Source organism: Pelmatolapia mariae, linkage group LG6 (genome assembly GCF_036321145.2).
Source record: "Pelmatolapia mariae isolate MD_Pm_ZW linkage group LG6, Pm_UMD_F_2, whole genome shotgun sequence".
NCBI lineage: Eukaryota > Metazoa > Chordata > Actinopteri > Cichliformes > Cichlidae > Pelmatolapia > Pelmatolapia mariae.
The window spans coordinates 1586058-1609845 of record NC_086232.1 but is presented as its reverse complement, the minus strand read 5'-3'; the positions used below and the strand labels follow the sequence as shown (position 1 = coordinate 1609845).

Here is a 23788-nt window from a genome sequence, read left to right as displayed (position 1 = left end):
CTGGCTGAGGCCGTCTACATCACACCAGGGCCTGTGCTACTGGCTGAGGCCATGGACACCACACCAAGACCTGTGCTGCTGGCTGAAGCTATGGACACCACACCAGGGCATTTGGCTCTGGCTGAGGCCATGAACACCACACCAGGGCCTGTGGCTCTGGCTGAGGCCAGCTACACCACACCACGGCCAGTGCATCTGGCTGAGGCTATGGACACCACACCAGGGCCTGTAGTGCTGGCTGTGGACCTGTGCAGCCAGCTTAGGCCACCTACACCACACCATGGCCTGTGGCTCTGGCTGAAGCAGTCTACATCACACCAGGGCCTGTGCTACTGGCTGAGACCATGCACACCACAAAGGGCCTGTGGTGCTGACTGAGGCAACCTACACCACAACAGGGCCTGTGGCTCCTGATGAGGCCATCTACAACACACCAAGGGCCTGTGTCTCTGGCTGAGACCATCTACACCACACCAGGGCCTGTGCCTCTAGCTGAGGCCATGTACACCACACCAGGGCCTGTGCTGCTGGCTGTGGACCTGTGCAGCCAGCTTAGGCCACCTACACCACACCAGGGCCTGTGCTACTGGCTGAGGCCATGGACACCACACCAGGACCTGTGCTGCTGGCTGAGGCTATGGACACCACCCCAGAGCCTTTGGATCTGGCTGAGGCCATGTACACCACACACGGCCTGTGGCTCTGGATGAGGCCGTCTACAACACACCAAGGGCTGTACTACTGGATGAGGCCATGTTTATCACCCCAGGGCCTGTGCTGCTGGCTGAGGCCAACTACACCACACAAGGGCCTGTGTCTCTGGCTGAGATCATCTACACCACACCAGGGCCTGTGCCTCTAGCTGAGGCCATGTACACCACACCAGGGCTTGTGCTGCTGGCTGTGGACCTGTGCGGCCAGCTTAGGCCACCTACACCACACCAGGGCCTGTGCTACTGGCTGAGGCTATGGACACCACACCAGTGCCTGTGGCTCTGGCTGAGGCCATGTACACCACCCTCGGGCCTTTGATGCTGGCTGAGGTCATGAACACCACACCAGGTCCTGTGGCTCTGGCTGAGGCCATCTACATCACACCAGGGCCAGTGTTTCTGGCTGAGGCGATGGACACCACACCAGGACCTGTGCTGCTGGCTGAGGCCAACTACACCACACCAGGAGCTGTGCTGCTGGCTGAGCTATGGACACCACACCAGGGCCTGTGCTGCTTGCTGTGGGCCTGTAGCTCTGGCTTAGGCCATGAACACCACACCAAGGTCTGTGGCTCTGGCTGAGGCAATCTACAACACAACATGGCCAGTGCTTCCGGATGGGGACCTGTGCAGCCAGCTTAGGACACCTACACCACACCAAGGCCTGTGGCTCTGTCTGAGGCCGTCTACACCACACCAGGACCTGTGCTACTGGCTGAGGCCATGGACACCTCTTCAGGGCCTGTGGCTTTGTCTGAGGCCATGGACACCTCTTCAGGGCCTGTGGCTTTGTCTGAGGCCATGTACAGCACACCAGGGCCTGTGGCTCTGGATGAGTTCGTCTACAACACACCAAGGACTGTGCTGCTGGATGAGGCAATGTTCATCACACCAGGGCCTGTGCGGCTGGCTGAGGCTATGGACACCACACCAGGGCCTGTGGTGCTGGCTGAGGCCAACTACACCAAACAAGGGCCTGTGGCTCTGTCTGAGGCCATCTACACCACACCAGGGCCAGTGCTTCTGGCTGAGGCCATGGACACCACACCAGGGCCTGTGCTTCTGGCTGTGGACCTGTGCAGCCAGCTTAGGCCACCTACACCACACCAGGGCCTGTGCTTCTGGCTGTGGACCTGTGCAGCCAGGTTAGGCCACCTACACCACACCAGGGCCTGTGGCTCTGGCTGAAGCCGTCTACATCACACCAGGTCCTGTGCTTCTGGTTGTGGACCTGTGCAGCCAGGTTAGGCCACCTACACCACGCCAGGGCCTGTGCTTCTGGCTGTGGACCTGTGCAGCCAGCTTAGGCCACCTACACCACACCAGGGCCTGTGGCTCTGGCTGAGGCCGTCTACATCACACCAGGGCCTGTGCTACTGGCTGAGGCCATGGACACCACACCAAGACCTGTGCTGCTGGCTGAAGCTATGGACACCACACCAGGGCATTTGGCTCTGGCTGAGGCCATGAACACCACACCAGGGCCTGTGGCTCTGGCTGAGGCCAGCTACACCACACCACGGCCAGTGCATCTGGCTGAGGCCATGGACACCACACCAGGGCCTGTACTGCTGGCTGTGGACCTGTGCAGCCAGCTTAGGCCACCTACACCACACCATGGCCTGTGGCTCTGGCTGAAGCAGTCTACATCACACCAGGGCCTGTGCTACTGGCTGAGGCCATGCACACCACACAGGGCCTGTGCTGCTGACTGAGGCAACCTACACCACAACAGGGCCTGTGGCTCCTGATGAGGCCATCTACAACACACCAAGGGCCTGTGCCTCTAGCTGAGGCCATGTACACCACACCAGGGCCTGTGCTGCTGGCTGTGGACCTGTGCAGCCAGCTTAGGCCACCTACACCACACCAGGGCCTGTGCTACTGGCTGAGGCCATGGACACCACACCAGGACCTGTGCTGCTGGCTGAGGCTATGGACACCACCCCAGAGCCTTTGGATCTGGCTGAGGCCATGTATACCACACACGGCCTGTGGCTCTGGATGAGGCCGTCTACAACACACCAAGGGCTGTACTACTGGATGAGGCCATGTTTATCACCCCAGGGCCTGTGCTGCTGGCTGAGGCCAACTACACCACACAAGGGCCTTTGTCTCTGGCTGAGATCATCTACACCACACCAGGGCCTGTGCCTCTAGCTGAGGCCATGTACACCACACCAGGGCTTGTGCTGCTGGCTGTGGACATGTGCAGCCAGCTTAGGCCACCTACACCACACCAGGGCCTGTGCTACTGGCTGAGGCCAGGGACACCACACCAAGGCCTGTGCTGCTGGCTGAGGCTAGGGACACCACACCAGTGCCTGTGGCTCTGGCTGAGGCCATTTACACCACCCCCGGGCCTTTGATGCTGGCTGAGGTCATGAACACCACACCAGGTCCTGTGGCTCTGGCTGAGGCCATCTACATCACACCAGGGCCAGTGTTTCTGGCTGAGGCGATGGACACCACACCAGGACCTGTGCTGCTGGCTGAGGCCAACTACACCACAACAGGAGCTGTGCTGCTGGCTGAGCTATGGACACCACACCAGGGCCTGTGCTGCTTGCTGTGGGCCTGTAGCTCTGGCTTAGGCCATGAACACCACACCAAGGTCTGTGGCTCTGGCTGAGGCAATCTACAACACAACAGGGCCTGTGCTTCCGGATGTGGACCTGTGCAGCCAGCTTAGGCCACCTACACCACACCAAGGCCTGTGGCTCTGTCTGAGGCCGTCTACACCACACCAGGACCTGTGCTACTGGCTGAGGCCATGGACACCTCTTCAGGGCCTGTGGCTTTGTCTGAGGCCATGTACACCACACCAGGGCCTGTGGCTCTGGATGAGGTCGTCTACAACACACCAAGGACTGTGCTGCTGGATGAGGCAATGTTCATCACACCAGGGCCTGTGCGGCTGGCTGAGGCTATGGACACCACACCAGGGCCTGTGGTGCTGGCTGAGGCCAACTACACCAAACAAGGGCCTGTGGCTCTGTCTGAGGCCATCTACACCACACCAGGGCCAGTGCTTCTGGCTGAGGCCATGGACACCACACCAGGGCCTGTGCTGCTGGCTGAGGCCATGGACACCACACCAGGACCTGTGCTGCTGGCTGAGGCCAACTACACCCCACCAGGGCATGTGGCTCTGTCTGAGGCCATCTACACCACACCAGGGCCAGTGCTTCTGGCTGAGGCCATGGACACCACAACAGGGCCTGTGCTGTTGGCTGAGGCTATGGACACCACACCAGTGCCTGTGGCTCTGGCTGAGGCCATGTACACCACCCCCGGGCCTTTGATGCTGGCTGAGGCCAACTACACCACACCAGGTCCTGTGGCTCTGGCTGAGGCCATTTACACCACACCAGGGCCTGTGTTGCTGATCAAAGGCTAAAATGAGTCCTTTGGTTAGGGTATTAGGCAAGCATGCAGTTACCATTAACACTGTAGTTAAATTGGAGGCTTGTGTTCGTAACTGCGAGTATTGGCCACCTCACTACTTGATACCATAAATTGACGCTTTGTGCTGACGCCAGCAGCTTACGGCCATACCGCCTTGCTAAAGCCTGATCTCGTCTGATCTCGGAAGCTATGCAAGGTTGGGCTTGGTTAGTACTTGGATGGGAGACTGCCTGGGAATACCAGGTGCTGTAAGAATTTGCTTTTCATGTCACTGAGCTGATTTTGATCCAGAGAAGGAGGGTGTTGGTGTCCATTAATGAGGCCACATTAACGACATTCCTTTTGGCTGTTTTCAGCAATGTCTTGTGCTGCCGGGTGAGGCCATCCGCACCACACCGAGGCCTATTCTGCTAACATAGGTCATCTAAATTACACCAGGGCCTGTGGCCTGCGCTGACGCCGTCTACATTACACCAGGGCCTGTGCTTCTGGCTGAGACCATGGACACCACACCAGGACCTGTGCTGCTGGCTGAGGCTTTGGACACCACCCCAGGGCCTGTGGCTCTGGCTGAGGCCATTTACACCACACAGGGCCTGTGCTTCTGGCTGTGGACCTGTGCAGCCAGCTTAGGCCACCTTCACCACACCAGGGCCTGTGCTTCTGGCTGTGGACCTCTGCAGCCAGGTTAGGCCACCTACACCACACCAGGGCCTGTAGCTCTGGCTGAAGCCGTCTACATCACACCAGGTCCTGTGCTTCTGGTTGTGGACCTGTGCAGCCAGCTTAGGCCACCTACACCACGCCAGGGCCTGTGCTTCTGGCTGTGGACCTGTGCAGCCAGCTTAGGCCACCTACACCACACCAGGGCCTGTGGCTCTGGCTGAGGCCGTCTACATCACACCAGGGCCTGTGCTACTGGCTGAGGCCATGGACACCACACCAAGACCTGTGCTGCTGGCTGAAGCTATGGACACCACACCAGGGCATTTGGCTCTGGCTGAGGCCATGAACACCACACCAGGGCCTGTGGCTCTGGCTGAGGCCAGCTACACCACACCACGGCCAGTGCATCTGGCTGAGGCTATGGACACCACACCAGGGCCTGTAGTGCTGGCTGTGGACCTGTGCAGCCAGCTTAGGCCACCTACACCACACCATGGCCTGTGGCTCTGGCTGAAGCAGTCTACATCACACCAGGGCCTGTGCTACTGGCTGAGACCATGCACACCACAAAGGGCCTGTGGTGCTGACTGAGGCAACCTACACCACAACAGGGCCTGTGGCTCCTGATGAGGCCATCTACAACACACCAAGGGCCTGTGTCTCTGGCTGAGACCATCTACACCACACCAGGGCCTGTGCCTCTAGCTGAGGCCATGTACACCACACCAGGGCCTGTGCTGCTGGCTGTGGACCTGTGCAGCCAGCTTAGGCCACCTACACCACACCAGGGCCTGTGCTACTGGCTGAGGCCATGGACACCACACCAGGACCTGTGCTGCTGGCTGAGGCTATGGACACCACCCCAGAGCCTTTGGATCTGGCTGAGGCCATGTACACCACACACGGCCTGTGGCTCTGGATGAGGCCGTCTACAACACACCAAGGGCTGTACTACTGGATGAGGCCATGTTTATCACCCCAGGGCCTGTGCTGCTGGCTGAGGCCAACTACACCACACAAGGGCCTGTGTCTCTGGCTGAGATCATCTACACCACACCAGGGCCTGTGCCTCTAGCTGAGGCCATGTACACCACACCAGGGCTTGTGCTGCTGGCTGTGGACCTGTGCGGCCAGCTTAGGCCACCTACACCACACCAGGGCCTGTGCTACTGGCTGAGGCTATGGACACCACACCAGTGCCTGTGGCTCTGGCTGAGGCCATGTACACCACCCCCGGGCCTTTGATGCTGGCTGAGGTCATGAACACCACACCAGGTCCTGTGGCTCTGGCTGAGGCCATCTACATCACACCAGGGCCAGTGTTTCTGGCTGAGGCGATGGACACCACACCAGGACCTGTGCTGCTGGCTGAGGCCAACTACACCACACCAGGAGCTGTGCTGCTGGCTGAGCTATGGACACCACACCAGGGCCTGTGCTGCTTGCTGTGGGCCTGTAGCTCTGGCTTAGGCCATGAACACCACACCAAGGTCTGTGGCTCTGGCTGAGGCAATCTACAACACAACATGGCCAGTGCTTCCGGATGTGGACCTGTGCAGCCAGCTTAGGACACCTACACCACACCAAGGCCTGTGGCTCTGTCTGAGGCCGTCTACACCACACCAGGACCTGTGCTACTGGCTGAGGCCATGGACACCTCTTCAGGGCCTGTGGCTTTGTCTGAGGCCATGGACACCTCTTCAGGGCCTGTGGCTTTGTCTGAGGCCATGTACAGCACACCAGGGCCTGTGGCTCTGGATGAGTTCGTCTACAACACACCAAGGACTGTGCTGCTGGATGAGGCAATGTTCATCACACCAGGGCCTGTGCGGCTGGCTGAGGCTATGGACACCACACCAGGGCCTGTGGTGCTGGCTGAGGCCAACTACACCAAACAAGGGCCTGTGGCTCTGTCTGAGGCCATCTACACCACACCAGGGCCAGTGCTTCTGGCTGAGGCCATGGACACCACACCAGGGCCTGTGCTTCTGGCTGTGGACCTGTGCAGCCAGCTTAGGCCACCTACACCACACCAGGGCCTGTGCTTCTGGCTGTGGACCTGTGCAGCCAGGTTAGGCCACCTACACCACACCAGGGCCTGTGGCTCTGGCTGAAGCCGTCTACATCACACCAGGTCCTGTGCTTCTGGTTGTGGACCTGTGCAGCCAGGTTAGGCCACCTACACCACGCCAGGGCCTGTGCTTCTGGCTGTGGACCTGTGCAGCCAGCTTAGGCCACCTACACCACACCAGGGCCTGTGGCTCTGGCTGAGGCCGTCTACATCACACCAGGGCCTGTGCTACTGGCTGAGGCCATGGACACCACACCAAGACCTGTGCTGCTGGCTGAAGCTATGGACACCACACCAGGGCATTTGGCTCTGGCTGAGGCCATGAACACCACACCAGGGCCTGTGGCTCTGGCTGAGGCCAGCTACACCACACCACGGCCAGTGCATCTGGCTGAGGCCATGGACACCACACCAGGGCCTGTACTGCTGGCTGTGGACCTGTGCAGCCAGCTTAGGCCACCTACACCACACCATGGCCTGTGGCTCTGGCTGAAGCAGTCTACATCACACCAGGGCCTGTGCTACTGGCTGAGGCCATGCACACCACACAGGGCCTGTGCTGCTGACTGAGGCAACCTACACCACAACAGGGCCTGTGGCTCCTGATGAGGCCATCTACAACACACCAAGGGCCTGTGCCTCTAGCTGAGGCCATGTACACCACACCAGGGCCTGTGCTGCTGGCTGTGGACCTGTGCAGCCAGCTTAGGCCACCTACACCACACCAGGGCCTGTGCTACTGGCTGAGGCCATGGACACCACACCAGGACCTGTGCTGCTGGCTGAGGCTATGGACACCACCCCAGAGCCTTTGGATCTGGCTGAGGCCATGTATACCACACACGGCCTGTGGCTCTGGATGAGGCCGTCTACAACACACCAAGTGCTGTACTACTGGATGAGGCCATGTTTATCACCCCAGGGCCTGTGCTGCTGGCTGAGGCCAACTACACCAAACAAGGGCCTGTGGCTCTGTCTGAGGCCATCTACACCACACCAGGGCCAGTGCTTCTGGCTGAGGCCATGGACACCACACCAGGGCCTGTGCTTCTGGCTGTGGACCTGTGCAGCCAGCTTAGGCCACCTACACCACACCAGGGCCTGTGCTTCTGGCTGTGGACCTGTGCAGCCAGGTTAGGCCACCTACACCACACCAGGGCCTGTGGCTCTGGCTGAAGCCGTCTACATCACACCAGGTCCTGTGCTTCTGGTTGTGGACCTGTGCAGCCAGGTTAGGCCACCTACACCACGCCAGGGCCTGTGCTTCTGGCTGTGGACCTGTGCAGCCAGCTTAGGCCACCTACACCACACCAGGGCCTGTGGCTCTGGCTGAGGCCGTCTACATCACACCAGGGCCTGTGCTACTGGCTGAGGCCATGGACACCACACCAAGACCTGTGCTGCTGGCTGAAGCTATGGACACCACACCAGGGCATTTGGCTCTGGCTGAGGCCATGAACACCACACCAGGGCCTGTGGCTCTGGCTGAGGCCAGCTACACCACACCACGGCCAGTGCATCTGGCTGAGGCCATGGACACCACACCAGGGCCTGTACTGCTGGCTGTGGACCTGTGCAGCCAGCTTAGGCCACCTACACCACACCATGGCCTGTGGCTCTGGCTGAAGCAGTCTACATCACACCAGGGCCTGTGCTACTGGCTGAGGCCATGCACACCACACAGGGCCTGTGCTGCTGACTGAGGCAACCTACACCACAACAGGGCCTGTGGCTCCTGATGAGGCCATCTACAACACACCAAGGGCCTGTGCCTCTAGCTGAGGCCATGTACACCACACCAGGGCCTGTGCTGCTGGCTGTGGACCTGTGCAGCCAGCTTAGGCCACCTACACCACACCAGGGCCTGTGCTACTGGCTGAGGCCATGGACACCACACCAGGACCTGTGCTGCTGGCTGAGGCTATGGACACCACCCCAGAGCCTTTGGATCTGGCTGAGGCCATGTATACCACACACGGCCTGTGGCTCTGGATGAGGCCGTCTACAACACACCAAGGGCTGTACTACTGGATGAGGCCATGTTTATCACCCCAGGGCCTGTGCTGCTGGCTGAGGCCAACTACACCACACAAGGGCCTTTGTCTCTGGCTGAGATCATCTACACCACACCAGGGCCTGTGCCTCTAGCTGAGGCCATGTACACCACACCAGGGCTTGTGCTGCTGGCTGTGGACATGTGCAGCCAGCTTAGGCCACCTACACCACACCAGGGCTTGTGCTACTGGCTGAGGCCAGGGACACCACACCAAGGCCTGTGCTGCTGGCTGAGGCTAGGGACACCACACCAGTGCCTGTGGCTCTGGCTGAGGCCATTTACACCACCCCCGGGCCTTTGATGCTGGCTGAGGTCATGAACACCACACCAGGTCCTGTGGCTCTGGCTGAGGCCATCTACATCACACCAGGGCCAGTGTTTCTGGCTGAGGCGATGGACACCACACCAGGACCTGTGCTGCTGGCTGAGGCCAACTACACCACAACAGGAGCTGTGCTGCTGGCTGAGCTATGGACACCACACCAGGGCCTGTGCTGCTTGCTGTGGGCCTGTAGCTCTGGCTTAGGCCATGAACACCACACCAAGGTCTGTGGCTCTGGCTGAGGCAATCTACAACACAACAGGGCCTGTGCTTCCGGATGTGGACCTGTGCAGCCAGCTTAGGCCACCTACACCACACCAAGGCCTGTGGCTCTGTCTGAGGCCGTCTACACCACACCAGGACCTGTGCTACTGGCTGAGGCCATGGACACCTCTTCAGGGCCTGTGGCTTTGTCTGAGGCCATGTACACCACACCAGGGCCTGTGGCTCTGGATGAGGTCGTCTACAACACACCAAGGACTGTGCTGCTGGATGAGGCAATGTTCATCACACCAGGGCCTGTGCGGCTGGCTGAGGCTATGGACACCACACCAGGGCCTGTGGTGCTGGCTGAGGCCAACTACACCAAACAAGGGCCTGTGGCTCTGTCTGAGGCCATCTACACCACACCAGGGCCAGTGCTTCTGGCTGAGGCCATGGACACCACACCAGGGCCTGTGCTGCTGGCTGAGGCCATGGACACCACACCAGGACCTGTGCTGCTGGCTGAGGCCAACTACACCCCACCAGGGCATGTGGCTCTGTCTGAGGCCATCTACACCACACCAGGGCCAGTGCTTCTGGCTGAGGCCATGGACACCACAACAGGGCCTGTGCTGTTGGCTGAGGCTATGGACACCACACCAGTGCCTGTGGCTCTGGCTGAGGCCATGTACACCACCCCCGGGCCTTTGATGCTGGCTGAGGCCAACTACACCACACCAGGTCCTGTGGCTCTGGCTGAGGCCATTTACACCACACCAGGGCCTGTGTTGCTGATCAAAGGCTAAAATGAGTCCTTTGGTTAGGGTATTAGGCAAGCATGCAGTTACCATTAACACTGTAGTTAAATTGGAGGCTTGTGTTCGTAACTGCGAGTATTGGCCACCTCACTACTTGATACCATAAATTGACGCTTTGTGCTGACGCCAGCAGCTTACGGCCATACCGCCTTGCCAAAGCCTGATCTCGTCTGATCTCGGAAGCTATGCAAGGTTGGGCTTGGTTAGTACTTGGATGGGAGACTGCCTGGGAATACCAGGTGCTGTAAGAATTTGCTTTTCATGTCACTGAGCTGATTTTGATCCAGAGAAGGAGGGTGTTGGTGTCCATTAATGAGGCCACATTAACGACATTCCTTTTGGCTGTTTTCAGCAATGTCTTGTGCTGCCGGGTGAGGCCATCCGCACCACACCGAGGCCTATTCTGCTAACATAGGTCATCTAAATTACACCAGGGCCTGTGGCCTGCGCTGACGCCGTCTACATTACACCAGGGCCTGTGCTTCTGGCTGAGACCATGGACACCACACCAGGACCTGTGCTGCTGGCTGAGGCTTTGGACACCACCCCATGGCCTGTGGCTCTGGCTGAGGCCATTTACACCACACACGGCCTGTGGCTCTGGATGAGGCCGTCTACAACACACCAAGGGCTGTACTACTGGATGAGGCCATGTTTATCACCCCAGGGCCTGTGCTGCTGGCTGAGGCCAACTACACCACACAAGGGCCTTTGTCTCTGGCTGAGATCATCTACACCACACCAGGGCCTGTGCCTCTAGCTGAGGCCATGTACACCACACCAGGGCTTGTGCTGCTGGCTGTGGACATGTGCAGCCAGCTTAGGCCACCTACACCACACCAGGGCTTGTGCTACTGGCTGAGTCCAGGGACACCACACCAAGGCCTGTGCTGCTGGCTGAGGCTAGGGACACCACACCAGTGCCTGTGGCTCTGGCTGAGGCCATTTACACCACCCCCGGGCCTTTGATGCTGGCTGAGGTCATGAACACCACACCAGGTCCTGTGGCTCTGGCTGAGGCCATCTACATCACACCAGGGCCAGTGTTTCTGGCTGAGGCGATGGACACCACACCAGGACCTGTGCTGCTGGCTGAGGCCAACTACACCACAACAGGAGCTGTGCTGCTGGCTGAGCTATGGACACCACACCAGGTCCTGTGCTGCTTGCTGTGGGCCTGTAGCTCTGGCTTAGGCCATGAACACCACACCAAGGTCTGTGGCTCTGGCTGAGGCAATCTACAACACAACAGGGCCTGTGCTTCCGGATGTGGACCTGTGCAGCCAGCTTAGGCCACCTACACCACACCAAGGCCTGTGGCTCTGTCTGAGGCCGTCTACACCACACCAGGACCTGTGCTACTGGCTGAGGCCATGGACACCTCTTCAGGGCCTGTGGCTTTGTCTGAGGCCATGTACACCACACCAGGGCCTGTGGCTCTGGATGAGGTCGTCTACAACACACCAAGGACTGTGCTGCTGGATGAGGCAATGTTCATCACACCAGGGCCTGTGCGGCTGGCTGAGGCTATGGACACCACACCAGGGCCTGTGGTGCTGGCTGAGGCCACCTACACCACACCAGGGCCTGTGGCTCTGGCTGAGGCCGTCTACATCAAACCAGGGCCTGTGCTACTGGCTGAGGCCATGGACACCACACGAAGACCTGTGCTGCTGGCTGAAGCTATGGACACCACACCAGGGCATTTGGCTCTGGCTGAGGCCATGAACACCACACCAGGGCCTGTGGCTCTGTCTGAGGCCAGCTACACCACACCAGGGCCAGTGCTTCTGGCTGAGGCCATGGACACCACACCAGGGCCTGTGCTGCTGGCTGAGGCCATGGACACCACACCAGGACCTGTGCTGCTGGCTGAGGCCAACTACACCCCACCAGGGCATGTGGCTCTGTCTGAGGCCATCTACACCACACCAGGGCCAGTGCTTCTGGCTGAGGCCATGGACACCACAACAGGGCCTGTGCTGTTGGCTGAGGCTATGGACACCACACCAGTGCCTGTGGCTCTGGCTGAGGCCATGTACACCACCCCCGGGCCTTTGATGCTGGCTGAGGCCAACTACACCACACCAGGTCCTGTGGCTCTGGCTGAGGCCATTTACACCACACCAGGGCCTGTGTTGCTGATCAAAGGCTAAAATGAGTCCTTTGGTTAGGGTATTAGGCAAGCATGCAGTTACCATTAACACTGTAGTTAAATTGGAGGCTTGTGTTCGTAACTGCGAGTATTGGCCACCTCACTACTTGATACCATAAATTGACGCTTTGTGCTGACGCCAGCAGCTTACGGCCATACCGCCTTGCCAAAGCCCGATCTCGTCTGATCTCGGAAGCTATGCAAGGTTGGGCTTGGTTAGTACTTGGATGGGAGACTGCCTGGGAATACCAGGTGCTGTAAGCATTTGCTTTTCATGTCACTTAGCTGGTTTTGATCCAGAGAAGGAGGGTGTTGGTGTCAATTAATGAGGCCACATTAACGACATTCCTTTTGGCTGTTTTCAGCAATGTCTTGTGCTGCCGGGTGAGGCCATCCGCACCACACCGAGACCTATTCTGCTAACATAGGTCATCTAAATTACACCAGGGCCTGTGGCCTGCGCTGACGCCGTCTACATTACACCAGGGCCTGTGCTTCTGGCTGAGACCATGGACACCACACCAGGACCTGTGCTGCTGGCTGAGGCTTTGGACACCACCCCAGGGCCTGTGGCTCTGGCTGAGGCCATTTACACCACACAGGGCCTGTGGCTTCTGGCTGTGGACCTGTGCAGCCAGCTTAGGCCACCTACACCACACCAGGGCCTGTGGCTCTGGCAGAAGCCGTCTACATCACACCAGGTCCTGTGCTTCTGGTTGTGGACCTGTGCAGCCAGGTTAGGCCACCTACACCACGCCAGGGCCTGTGCTTCTGGCTGTGGACCTGTGCAGCCAGCTTAGGCCACCTACACCACACCAGGGCCTGTGGCTCTGGCTGAGGCCATCTACATCACACCAGGGCCTGTGCTACTGGCTGAGGCCATGGACACCACACCAAGACCTGTGCTGCTGGCTGAAGCTATGGACACCACACCAGGGCATTTGGCTCTGGCTGAGGCCATGAACACCACACCAGGGCCTGTGGCTCTGGCTGAGGCCAGCTACACCACACCACGGCCAGTGCATCTGGCTGAGGCCATGGACACCACACCAGGGCCTGTGCTGCTGGCTGTGGACCTGTGCAGCCAGCTTAGGCCACCTACACCACACCATGGCCTGTGGCTCTGGCTGAAGCAGTCTACATCACACCAGGGCCTGTGCTACTGGCTGAGGCCATGGACACCACACAGGGCCTGTGCTGCTGACTGAGGCAACCTACACCACAACAGGGCCTGTGGCTCCTGATGAGGCCATCTACAACACACCAAGGGCCTGTGTCTCTGGCTGAGACCATCTACACCACACCAGGGCCTGTGCCTCTAGCTGAGGCCATGTACACCACACCAGGGCCTGTGCTGCTGGCTGTGGACCTGTGCAGCCAGCTTAGGCCACCTACACCACACCAGGGCCTGTGCTACTGGCTGAGGCCATGGACACCACACCAGGACCTGTGCTGCTGGCTGAGGCTATGGACACCACCCCAGAGCCTTTGGATCTGGCTGAGGCCATGTACACCACACACGGCCTGTGGCTCTGGATGAGGCCGTCTACAACACACCAAGGGCTGTACTACTGGATGAGGCCATGTTTATCACCCCAGGGCCTGTGCTGCTGGCTGAGGCCAACTACACCACACAAGGGCCTGTGTCTCTGGCTGAGATCATCTACACCACACCAGGGCCTGTGCCTCTAGCTGAGGCCATGTACACCACACCAGGGCTTGTGCTGCTGGCTGTGGACCTGTGCAGCCAGCTTAGGCCACCTACACCACACCAGGGCCTGTGCTACTGGCTGAGGCCATGGACACCACACCAAGGCCTGTGCTGCTGGCTGAGGCTATGGACACCACACCAGTGCCTGTGGCTCTGGCTTAGGCCATGTACACCACCCCCGGGCCTTTGATGCTGGCTGAGGTCATGAACACCACACCAGGTCCTGTGGCTCTGGCTGAGGCCATCTACATCACACCAGGGCCAGTGTTTCTGGCTGAGGCGATGGACACCACACCAGGACCTGTGCTGCTGGCTGAGGCCAACTACACCACAACAGGAGCTGTGCTGCTGGCTGAGCTATGGACACCACACCAGGGCCTGTGCTGCTTGCTGTGGGCCTGTAGCTCTGGCTTAGGCCATGAACACCACACCAAGGTCTGTGGCTCTGGCTGAGGCAATCTACAACACAACAGGGCCTGAGCTTCCGGATGTGGACCTGTGCAGCCAGCTTAGGCCACCTACACCACACCAAGGCCTGTGGCTCTGTCTGAGGCCGTCTACACCACACCAGGACCTGTGCTACTGGCTGAGGCCATGGACACCTCTTCAAGGCCTGTGGCTCTGTCTGAGGCCGTCTACACCACACCAGGACCTGTGCTACTGGCTGAGGCCATGGACACCTCTTCAGGGCCTGTGGCTTTGTCTGAGGCCATGTACACCACACCAGGGCCTGTGGCTCTGGATGAGGTCGTCTACAACACACCAAGGACTGTGCTGCTGGATGAGGCAATGTTCATCACACCAGGGCCTGTGCGGCTGGCTGAGGCTATGGACACCACACCAGGGCCTGTGGTGCTGGCTGAGGCCAACTACACCAAACAAGGGCCTGTGGCTCTGTCTGAGGCCATCTACACCACACCAGGGCCAGTGCTTCTGGCTGAGGCCATGGACACCACACCAGGGCCTGTGCTGCTGGCTGAGGCCATGGACACCACACCAGGACCTGTGCTGCTGGCTGAGGCCAACTACACCCCACCCGGGCATGTGGCTCTGTCTGAGGCCATCTACACCACACCAGGGCCAGTGCTTCTGGCTGAGGCCATGGACACCACAACAGGGCCTGTGCTGTTGGCTGAGGCTATGGACACCACACCAGTGCCTGTGGCTCTGGCTGAGGCCATGTACACCACCCCCGGGCCTTTGATGCTGGCTGAGGCCAACTACACCACACCAGGTCCTGTGGCTCTGGCTGAGGCCATTTACACCACACCAGGGCCTGTGTTGCTGATCAAAGGCTAAAATGAGTCCTTTGGTTAGGGTATTAGGCAAGCATGCAGTTACCATTAACACTGTAGTTAAATTGGAGGCTTGTGTTCGTAACTGCGAGTATTGGCCACCTCACTACTTGATATCATAAATTGACGCTTTGTGCTTACGCCAGCAGCTTACGGCCATACCGCCTTGCCAAAGCCCGATCTCGTCTGATCTCGGAAGCTATGCAAGGTTGGGCTTGGTTAGTACTTGGATGGGAGACTGCCTGGGAATACCAGGTGCTGTAAGAATTTGCTTTTCATGTCACTGAGCTGGTTTTGATCCAGAGAAGGAGGGTGTTGGTGTCCATTAATGAGGCCACATTAACGACATTCCTTTTGGCTGTTTTCAGCAATGTCTTGTGCTGCCGGGTGAGGCCATCCGCACCACACCGAGGCCTATTCTGCTAACATAGGTCATCTAAATTACACCAGGGCCTGTGGCCTGCGCTGACGCCGTCTACATTACACCAGGGCCTGTGCTTCTGGCTGAGACCATGGACACCACACCAGGACCTGTGCTGCTGGCTGAGGCTTTGGACACCACCCCATGGCCTGTGGCTCTGGCTGAGGCCATTTACACCACACAGGGCCTGTGCTTCTGGCTGTGGACCTGTGCAGCCAGCTTAGGCCACCTTCACCACACCAGGGCCTGTGCTTCTGGCTGTGGACCTGTGCAGCCAGGTTAGGCCACCTACACCACACCAGGGCCTGTGGCTCTGGCTGAAGCCGTCTACATCACACCAGGTCCTGTGCTTCTGGTTGTGGACCTGTGCAGCCAGGTTAGGCCACCTACACCACGCCAGGGCCTGTGCTTCTGGCTGTGGACCTGTGCAGCCAGCTTAGGCCACCTACACCACACCAGGGCCTGTGGCTCTGGCTGAGGCCGTCTACATCACACCAGGGCCTGTGCTACTGGCTGGGGCCATGGACACCACACCAAGACCTGTGCTGCTGGCTGAAGCTATGGACACCACACCAGGGCATTTGGCTCTGGCTGAGGCCATGAACACCACACCAGGGCCTGTGGCTCTGGCTGAGGCCAGCTACACCACACCACGGCCAGTGCATCTGGCTGAGGCCATGGACACCACACCAGGGCCTGTACTGCTGGCTGTGGACCTGTGCAGCCAGCTTAGGCCACCTACACCACACCATGGCCTGTGGCTCTGGCTGAAGCAGTCTACATCACACCAGGGCCTGTGCTACTGGCTGAGGCCATGCACACCACACAGGGCCTGTGGTGCTGACTGAGGCAACCTACACCACAACAGGGCCTGTGGCTCCTGATGAGGCCATCTACAACACACCAAGGGCCTGTGTCTCTGGCTGAGACCATCTACACCACACCAGGGCCTGTGCCTCTAGCTGAGGCCATGTACACCACACCAGGGCCTGTGCTGCTGGCTGTGGACCTGTGCAGCCAGCTTAGGCCACCTACACCACACCAGGGCCTGTGCTACTGGCTGAGGCCATGGACACCACACCAGGACCTGTGCTGCTGGCTGAGGCTATGGACACCACCCCAGAGCCTTTGGATCTGGCTGAGGCCATGTACACCACACACGGCCTGTGGCTCTGGATGAGGCCGTCTACAACACACCAAGGGCTGTACTACTGGATGAGGCCATGTTTATCACCCCAGGGCCTGTGCTGCTGGCTGAGGCCAACTACACCACACAAGGGCCTGTGTCTCTGGCTGAGATCATCTACACCACACCAGGGCCTGTGCCTCTAGCTGAGGCCATGTACACCACACCAGGGCCTGTGCTGCTGGCTGTGGACCTGTGCAGCCAGCTTAGGCCACCTACACCACACCAGGGCCTGTGCTACTGGCTGAGGCCATTGACACCACACCAAGGCCTGTGCTGCTGGCTGAGGCTATGGACACCACACCAGTGCCTGTGGCTCTGGCTGAGGCCATGTACACCACCCCCGGGCCTTTGATGCTGGCTGAGGTCATGAACACCACACCAGGTCCTGTGGCTCTGGCTGAGGCCATCTACATCACACCAGGGCCAGTGTTTCTGGCTGAGGCGATGGACACCACACCAGGACCTGTGCTGCTGGCTGAGGCCAACTACACCACAACAGGAGCTGTGCTGCTGGCTGAGGTATGGACACCACACCAGGGCCTGTGCTGCTTGCTGTGGGCCTGTAGCTCTGGCTTAGGCCATGAACACCACACCAAGGTCTGTGGCTCTGGCTGAGGCAATCTACAACACAACAGGGCCTGTGCTTCCGGATGTGGACCTGTGCAACCAGCTTAGGACACCTACACCACACCAAGGACTGTGGCTCTGTCTGAGGCCGTCTACACCACACCAGGACCTGTGCTACTGGCTGAGGCCATGGACACCTCTTCAGGGCCTGTGGCTTTGTCTGAGGCCATGGACACCTCTTCAGGGCCTGTGGCTTTGTCTGAGGCCATGTACACCACACCAGGGCCTGTGGCTCTGGATGAGTTCGTCTACAACACACCAAGGACTGTGCTGCTGGATGAGGCAATGTTCATCACACCAGGGCCTGTGCGGCTGGCTGAGGCTATGGACACCACACCAGGGCCTGTGGTGCTGGCCGAGGCCAACTACACCAAACAAGGGCCTGTGGCTCTGTCTGAGGCCATCTACACCACACCAGGGCCAGTGCTTCTGGCTGAGGCCATGGACACCACACCAGGGCCTGTGCTGCTGGCTGAGGCCATGGACACCACACCAGGACCTGTGCTGCTGGCTGAGGCCAACTACACCCCACCAGGGCATGTGGCTCTGTCTGAGGCCATCTACACCACACCAGGGCCAGTGCTTCTGGCTGAGGCCATGGACACCACAACAGGGCCTGTGCTGTTGGCTGAGGCTATGGACACCACACCAGTGCCTGTGGCTCTGGCTGAGGCCATGTACACCACCCCCGGGCCTTTGATGCTGGCTGAGGCCAACTACACCACACCAGGTCCTGTGGCTCTGGCTGAGGCCATTTACACCACACCAGGGCCTGTGTTGCTGATCAAAGGCTAAAATGAGTCCTTTGGTTAGGGTATTAGGCAAGCATGCAGTTACCATTAACACTGTAGTTAAATTGGAGGCTTGTGTTCGTAACTGCGAGTATTGGCCACCTCACTACTTGATACCATAAATTGACGCTTTGTGCTGACGCCAGCAGCTTACGGCCATACCGCCTTGCTAAAGCCTGATCTCGTCTGATCTCGGAAGCTATGCAAGGTTGGGCTTGGTTAGTACTTGGATGGGAGACTGCCTGGGAATACCAGGTGCTGTAAGAATTTGCTTTTCATGTCACTGAGCTGATTTTGATCCAGAGAAGGAGGGTGTTGGTGTCCATTAATGAGGCCACATTAACGACATTCCTTTTGGCTGTTTTCAGCAATGTCTTGTGCTGCCGGGTGAGGCCATCCGCACCACACCGAGGCCTATTCTGCTAACATAGGTCATCTAAATTACACCAGGGCCTGTGGCCTGCGCTGACGCCGTCTACATTACACCAGGGCCTGTGCTTCTGGCTGAGACCATGGACACCACACCAGGACCTGTGCTGCTGGCTGAGGCTTTGGACACCACCCCAGGGCCTGTGGCTCTGGCTGAGGCCATTTACACCACACAGGGCCTGTGCTTCTGGCTGTGGACCTGTGCAGCCAGCTTAGGCCACCTTCACCACACCAGGGCCTGTGCTTCTGGCTGTGGACCTCTGCAGCCAGGTTAGGCCACCTACACCACACCAGGGCCTGTAGCTCTGGCTGAAGCCGTCTACATCACACCAGGTCCTGTGCTTCTGGTTGTGGACCTGTGCAGCCAGCTTAGGCCACCTACACCACGCCAGGGCCTGTGCTTCTGGCTGTGGACCTGTGCAGCCAGCTTAGGCCACCTACACCACACCAGGGCCTGTGGCTCTGGCTGAGGCCGTCTACATCACACCAGGGCCTGTGCTACTGGCTGAGGCCATGGACACCACACCAAGACCTGTGCTGCTGGCTGAAGCTATGGACACCACACCAGGGCATTTGGCTCTGGCTGAGGCCATGAACACCACACCAGGGCCTGTGGCTCTGGCTGAGGCCAGCTACACCACACCACGGCCAGTGCATCTGGCTGAGGCTATGGACACCACACCAGGGCCTGTAGTGCTGGCTGTGGACCTGTGCAGCCAGCTTAGGCCACCTACACCACACCATGGCCTGTGGCTCTGGCTGAAGCAGTCTACATCACACCAGGGCCTGTGCTACTGGCTGAGACCATGCACACCACAAAGGGCCTGTGGTGCTGACTGAGGCAACCTACACCACAACAGGGCCTGTGGCTCCTGATGAGGCCATCTACAACACACCAAGGGCCTGTGTCTCTGGCTGAGACCATCTACACCACACCAGGGCCTGTGCCTCTAGCTGAGGCCATGTACACCACACCAGGGCCTGTGCTGCTGGCTGTGGACCTGTGCAGCCAGCTTAGGCCACCTACACCACACCAGGGCCTGTGCTACTGGCTGAGGCCATGGACACCACACCAGGACCTGTGCTGCTGGCTGAGGCTATGGACACCACCCCAGAGCCTTTGGATCTGGCTGAGGCCATGTACACCACACACGGCCTGTGGCTCTGGATGAGGCCGTCTACAACACACCAAGGGCTGTACTACTGGATGAGGCCATGTTTATCACCCCAGGGCCTGTGCTGCTGGCTGAGGCCAACTACACCACACAAGGGCCTGTGTCTCTGGCTGAGATCATCTACACCACACCAGGGCCTGTGCCTCTAGCTGAGGCCATGTACACCACACCAGGGCTTGTGCTGCTGGCTGTGGACCTGTGCGGCCAGCTTAGGCCACCTACACCACACCAGGGCCTGTGCTACTGGCTGAGGCTATGGACACCACACCAGTGCCTGTGGCTCTGGCTGAGGCCATGTACACCACCCCCGGGCCTTTGATGCTGGCTGAGGTCATGAACACCACACCAGGTCCTGTGGCTCTGGCTGAGGCCATCTACATCACACCAGGGCCAGTGTTTCTGGCTGAGGCGATGGACACCACACCAGGACCTGTGCTGCTGGCTGAGGCCAACTACACCACACCAGGAGCTGTGCTGCTGGCTGAGCTATGGACACCACACCAGGGCCTGTGCTGCTTGCTGTGGGCCTGTAGCTCTGGCTTAGGCCATGAACACCACACCAAGGTCTGTGGCTCTGGCTGAGGCAATCTACAACACAACATGGCCAGTGCTTCCGGATGTGGACCTGTGCAGCCAGCTTAGGACACCTACACCACACCAAGGCCTGTGGCTCTGTCTGAGGCCGTCTACACCACACCAGGACCTGTGCTACTGGCTGAGGCCATGGACACCTCTTCAGGGCCTGTGGCTTTGTCTGAGGCCATGGACACCTCTTCAGGGCCTGTGGCTTTGTCTGAGGCCATGTACAGCACACCAGGGCCTGTGGCTCTGGATGAGTTCGTCTACAACACACCAAGGACTGTGCTGCTGGATGAGGCAATGTTCATCACACCAGGGCCTGTGCGGCTGGCTGAGGCTATGGACACCACACCAGGGCCTGTGGTGCTGGCTGAGGCCAACTACACCAAACAAGGGCCTGTGGCTCTGTCTGAGGCCATCTACACCACACCAGGGCCAGTGCTTCTGGCTGAGGCCATGGACACCACACCAGGGCCTGTGCTTCTGGCTGTGGACCTGTGCAGCCAGCTTAGGCCACCTACACCACACCAGGGCCTGTGCTTCTGGCTGTGGACCTGTGCAGCCAGGTTAGGCCACCTACACCACACCAGGGCCTGTGGCTCTGGCTGAAGCCGTCTACATCACACCAGGTCCTGTGCTTCTGGTTGTGGACCTGTGCAGCCAGGTTAGGCCACCTACACCACGCCAGGGCCTGTGCTTCTGGCTGTGGACCTGTGCAGCCAGCTTAGGCCACCTACACCACACCAGGGCCTGTGGCTCTGGCTGAGGCCGTCTACATCACACCAGGGCCTGTGCTACTGGCTGAGGCCATGGACACCACACCAAGACCTGTGCTGCTGGCTGAAGCTATGGACACCACACCAGGGCATTTGGCTCTGGCTGAGGCCATGAACACCACACCAGGGCCTGTGGCTCTGGCTGAGGCCAGCTACACCACACCACGGCCAGTGCATCTGGCTGAGGCCATGGACACCACACCAGGGCCTGTACTGCTGGCTGTGGACCTGTGCAGCCAGCTTAGGCCACCTACACCACACCATGGCCTGTGGCTCTGGCTGAAGCAGTCTACATCACACCAGGGCCTGTGCTACTGGCTGAGGCCATGCACACCACACAGGGCCTGTGCTGCTGACTGAGGCAACCTACACCACAACAGGGCCTGTGGCTCCTGATGAGGCCATCTACAACACACCAAGGGCCTGTGCCTCTAGCTGAGGCCATGTACACCACACCAGGGCCTGTGCTGCTGGCTGTGGACCTGTGCAGCCAGCTTAGGCCACCTACACCACACCAGGGCCTGTGCTACTGGCTGAGGCCATGGACACCACACCAGGACCTGTGCTGCTGGCTGAGGCTATGGACACCACCCCAGAGCCTTTGGATCTGGCTGAGGCCATGTATACCACACACGGCCTGTGGCTCTGGATGAGGCCGTCTACAACACACCAAGGGCTGTACTACTGGATGAGGCCATGTTTATCACCCCAGGGCCTGTGCTGCTGGCTGAGGCCAACTACACCACACAAGGGCCTTTGTCTCTGGCTGAGATCATCTACACCACACCAGGGCCTGTGCCTCTAGCTGAGGCCATGTACACCACACCAGGGCTTGTGCTGCTGGCTGTGGACATGTGCAGCCAGCTTAGGCCACCTACACCACACCAGGGCTTGTGCTACTGGCTGAGGCCAGGGACACCACACCAAGGCCTGTGCTGCTGGCTGAGGCTAGGGACACCACACCAGTGCCTGTGGCTCTGGCTGAGGCCATTTACACCACCCCCGGGCCTTTGATGCTGGCTGAGGTCATGAACACCACACCAGGTCCTGTGGCTCTGGCTGAGGCCATCTACATCACACCAGGGCCAGTGTTTCTGGCTGAGGCGATGGACACCACACCAGGACCTGTGCTGCTGGCTGAGGCCAACTACACCACAACAGGAGCTGTGCTGCTGGCTGAGCTATGGACACCACACCAGGGCCTGTGCTGCTTGCTGTGGGCCTGTAGCTCTGGCTTAGGCCATGAACACCACACCAAGGTCTGTGGCTCTGGCTGAGGCAATCTACAACACAACAGGGCCTGTGCTTCCGGATGTGGACCTGTGCAGCCAGCTTAGGCCACCTACACCACACCAAGGCCTGTGGCTCTGTCTGAGGCCGTCTACACCACACCAGGACCTGTGCTACTGGCTGAGGCCATGGACACCTCTTCAGGGCCTGTGGCTTTGTCTGAGGCCATGTACACCACACCAGGGCCTGTGGCTCTGGATGAGGTCGTCTACAACACACCAAGGACTGTGCTGCTGGATGAGGCAATGTTCATCACACCAGGGCCTGTGCGGCTGGCTGAGGCTATGGACACCACACCAGGGCCTGTGGTGCTGGCTGAGGCCAACTACACCAAACAAGGGCCTGTGGCTCTGTCTGAGGCCATCTACACCACACCAGGGCCAGTGCTTCTGGCTGAGGCCATGGACACCACACCAGGGCCTGTGCTGCTGGCTGAGGCCATGGACACCACACCAGGACCTGTGCTGCTGGCTGAGGCCAACTACACCCCACCAGGGCATGTGGCTCTGTCTGAGGCCATCTACACCACACCAGGGCCAGTGCTTCTGGCTGAGGCCATGGACACCACAACAGGGCCTGTGCTGTTGGCTGAGGCTATGGACACCACACCAGTGCCTGTGGCTCTGGCTGAGGCCATGTACACCACCCCCGGGCCTTTGATGCTGGCTGAGGCCAACTACACCACACCAGGTCCTGTGGCTCTGGCTGAGGCCATTTACACCACACCAGGGCCTGTGTTGCTGATCAAAGGCTAAAATGAGTCCTTTGGTTAGGGTATTAGGCAAGCATGCAGTTACCATTAACACTGTAGTTAAATTGGAGGCTTGTGTTCGTAACTGCGAGTATTGGCCACCTCACTACTTGATACCATAAATTGACGCTTTGTGCTGACGCCAGCAGCTTACGGCCATACCGCCTTGCCAAAGCCTGATCTCGTCTGATCTCGGAAGCTATGCAAGGTTGGGCTTGGTTAGTACTTGGATGGGAGACTGCCTGGGAATACCAGGTGCTGTAAGAATTTGCTTTTCATGTCACTGAGCTGATTTTGATCCAGAGAAGGAGGGTGTTGGTGTCCATTAATGAGGCCACATT

General features: G+C 59.3%; 1 non-coding gene and 5 pseudogenes across 1 annotated transcript; all 6 read left to right on the top strand.

Moving 5' to 3' along the window:
• Positions 1–4257: 4257 nt before the first annotated feature.
• Positions 4258–4376, top strand: LOC134629946 (5S ribosomal RNA; annotated as a pseudogene).
• A 6014-nt stretch (positions 4377–10390) lies between these two features.
• LOC134630016 (5S ribosomal RNA) lies at positions 10391–10509 on the top strand (annotated as a pseudogene).
• A 2049-nt stretch (positions 10510–12558) lies between these two features.
• On the top strand, positions 12559–12677 carry LOC134630184 (5S ribosomal RNA). Its single transcript, XR_010094246.1, has one exon. It is a non-coding gene; the product is annotated as a 5S ribosomal RNA (ribosomal RNA).
• A 2890-nt stretch (positions 12678–15567) lies between these two features.
• LOC134629899 (5S ribosomal RNA) lies at positions 15568–15686 on the top strand (annotated as a pseudogene).
• Positions 15687–18595: 2909 nt separating this feature from the next.
• Positions 18596–18714, top strand: LOC134629945 (5S ribosomal RNA; annotated as a pseudogene).
• Positions 18715–23595: 4881 nt separating this feature from the next.
• On the top strand, positions 23596–23714 carry LOC134630015 (5S ribosomal RNA; annotated as a pseudogene).
• The last annotated feature ends 74 nt before the right edge of the window (positions 23715–23788 follow it).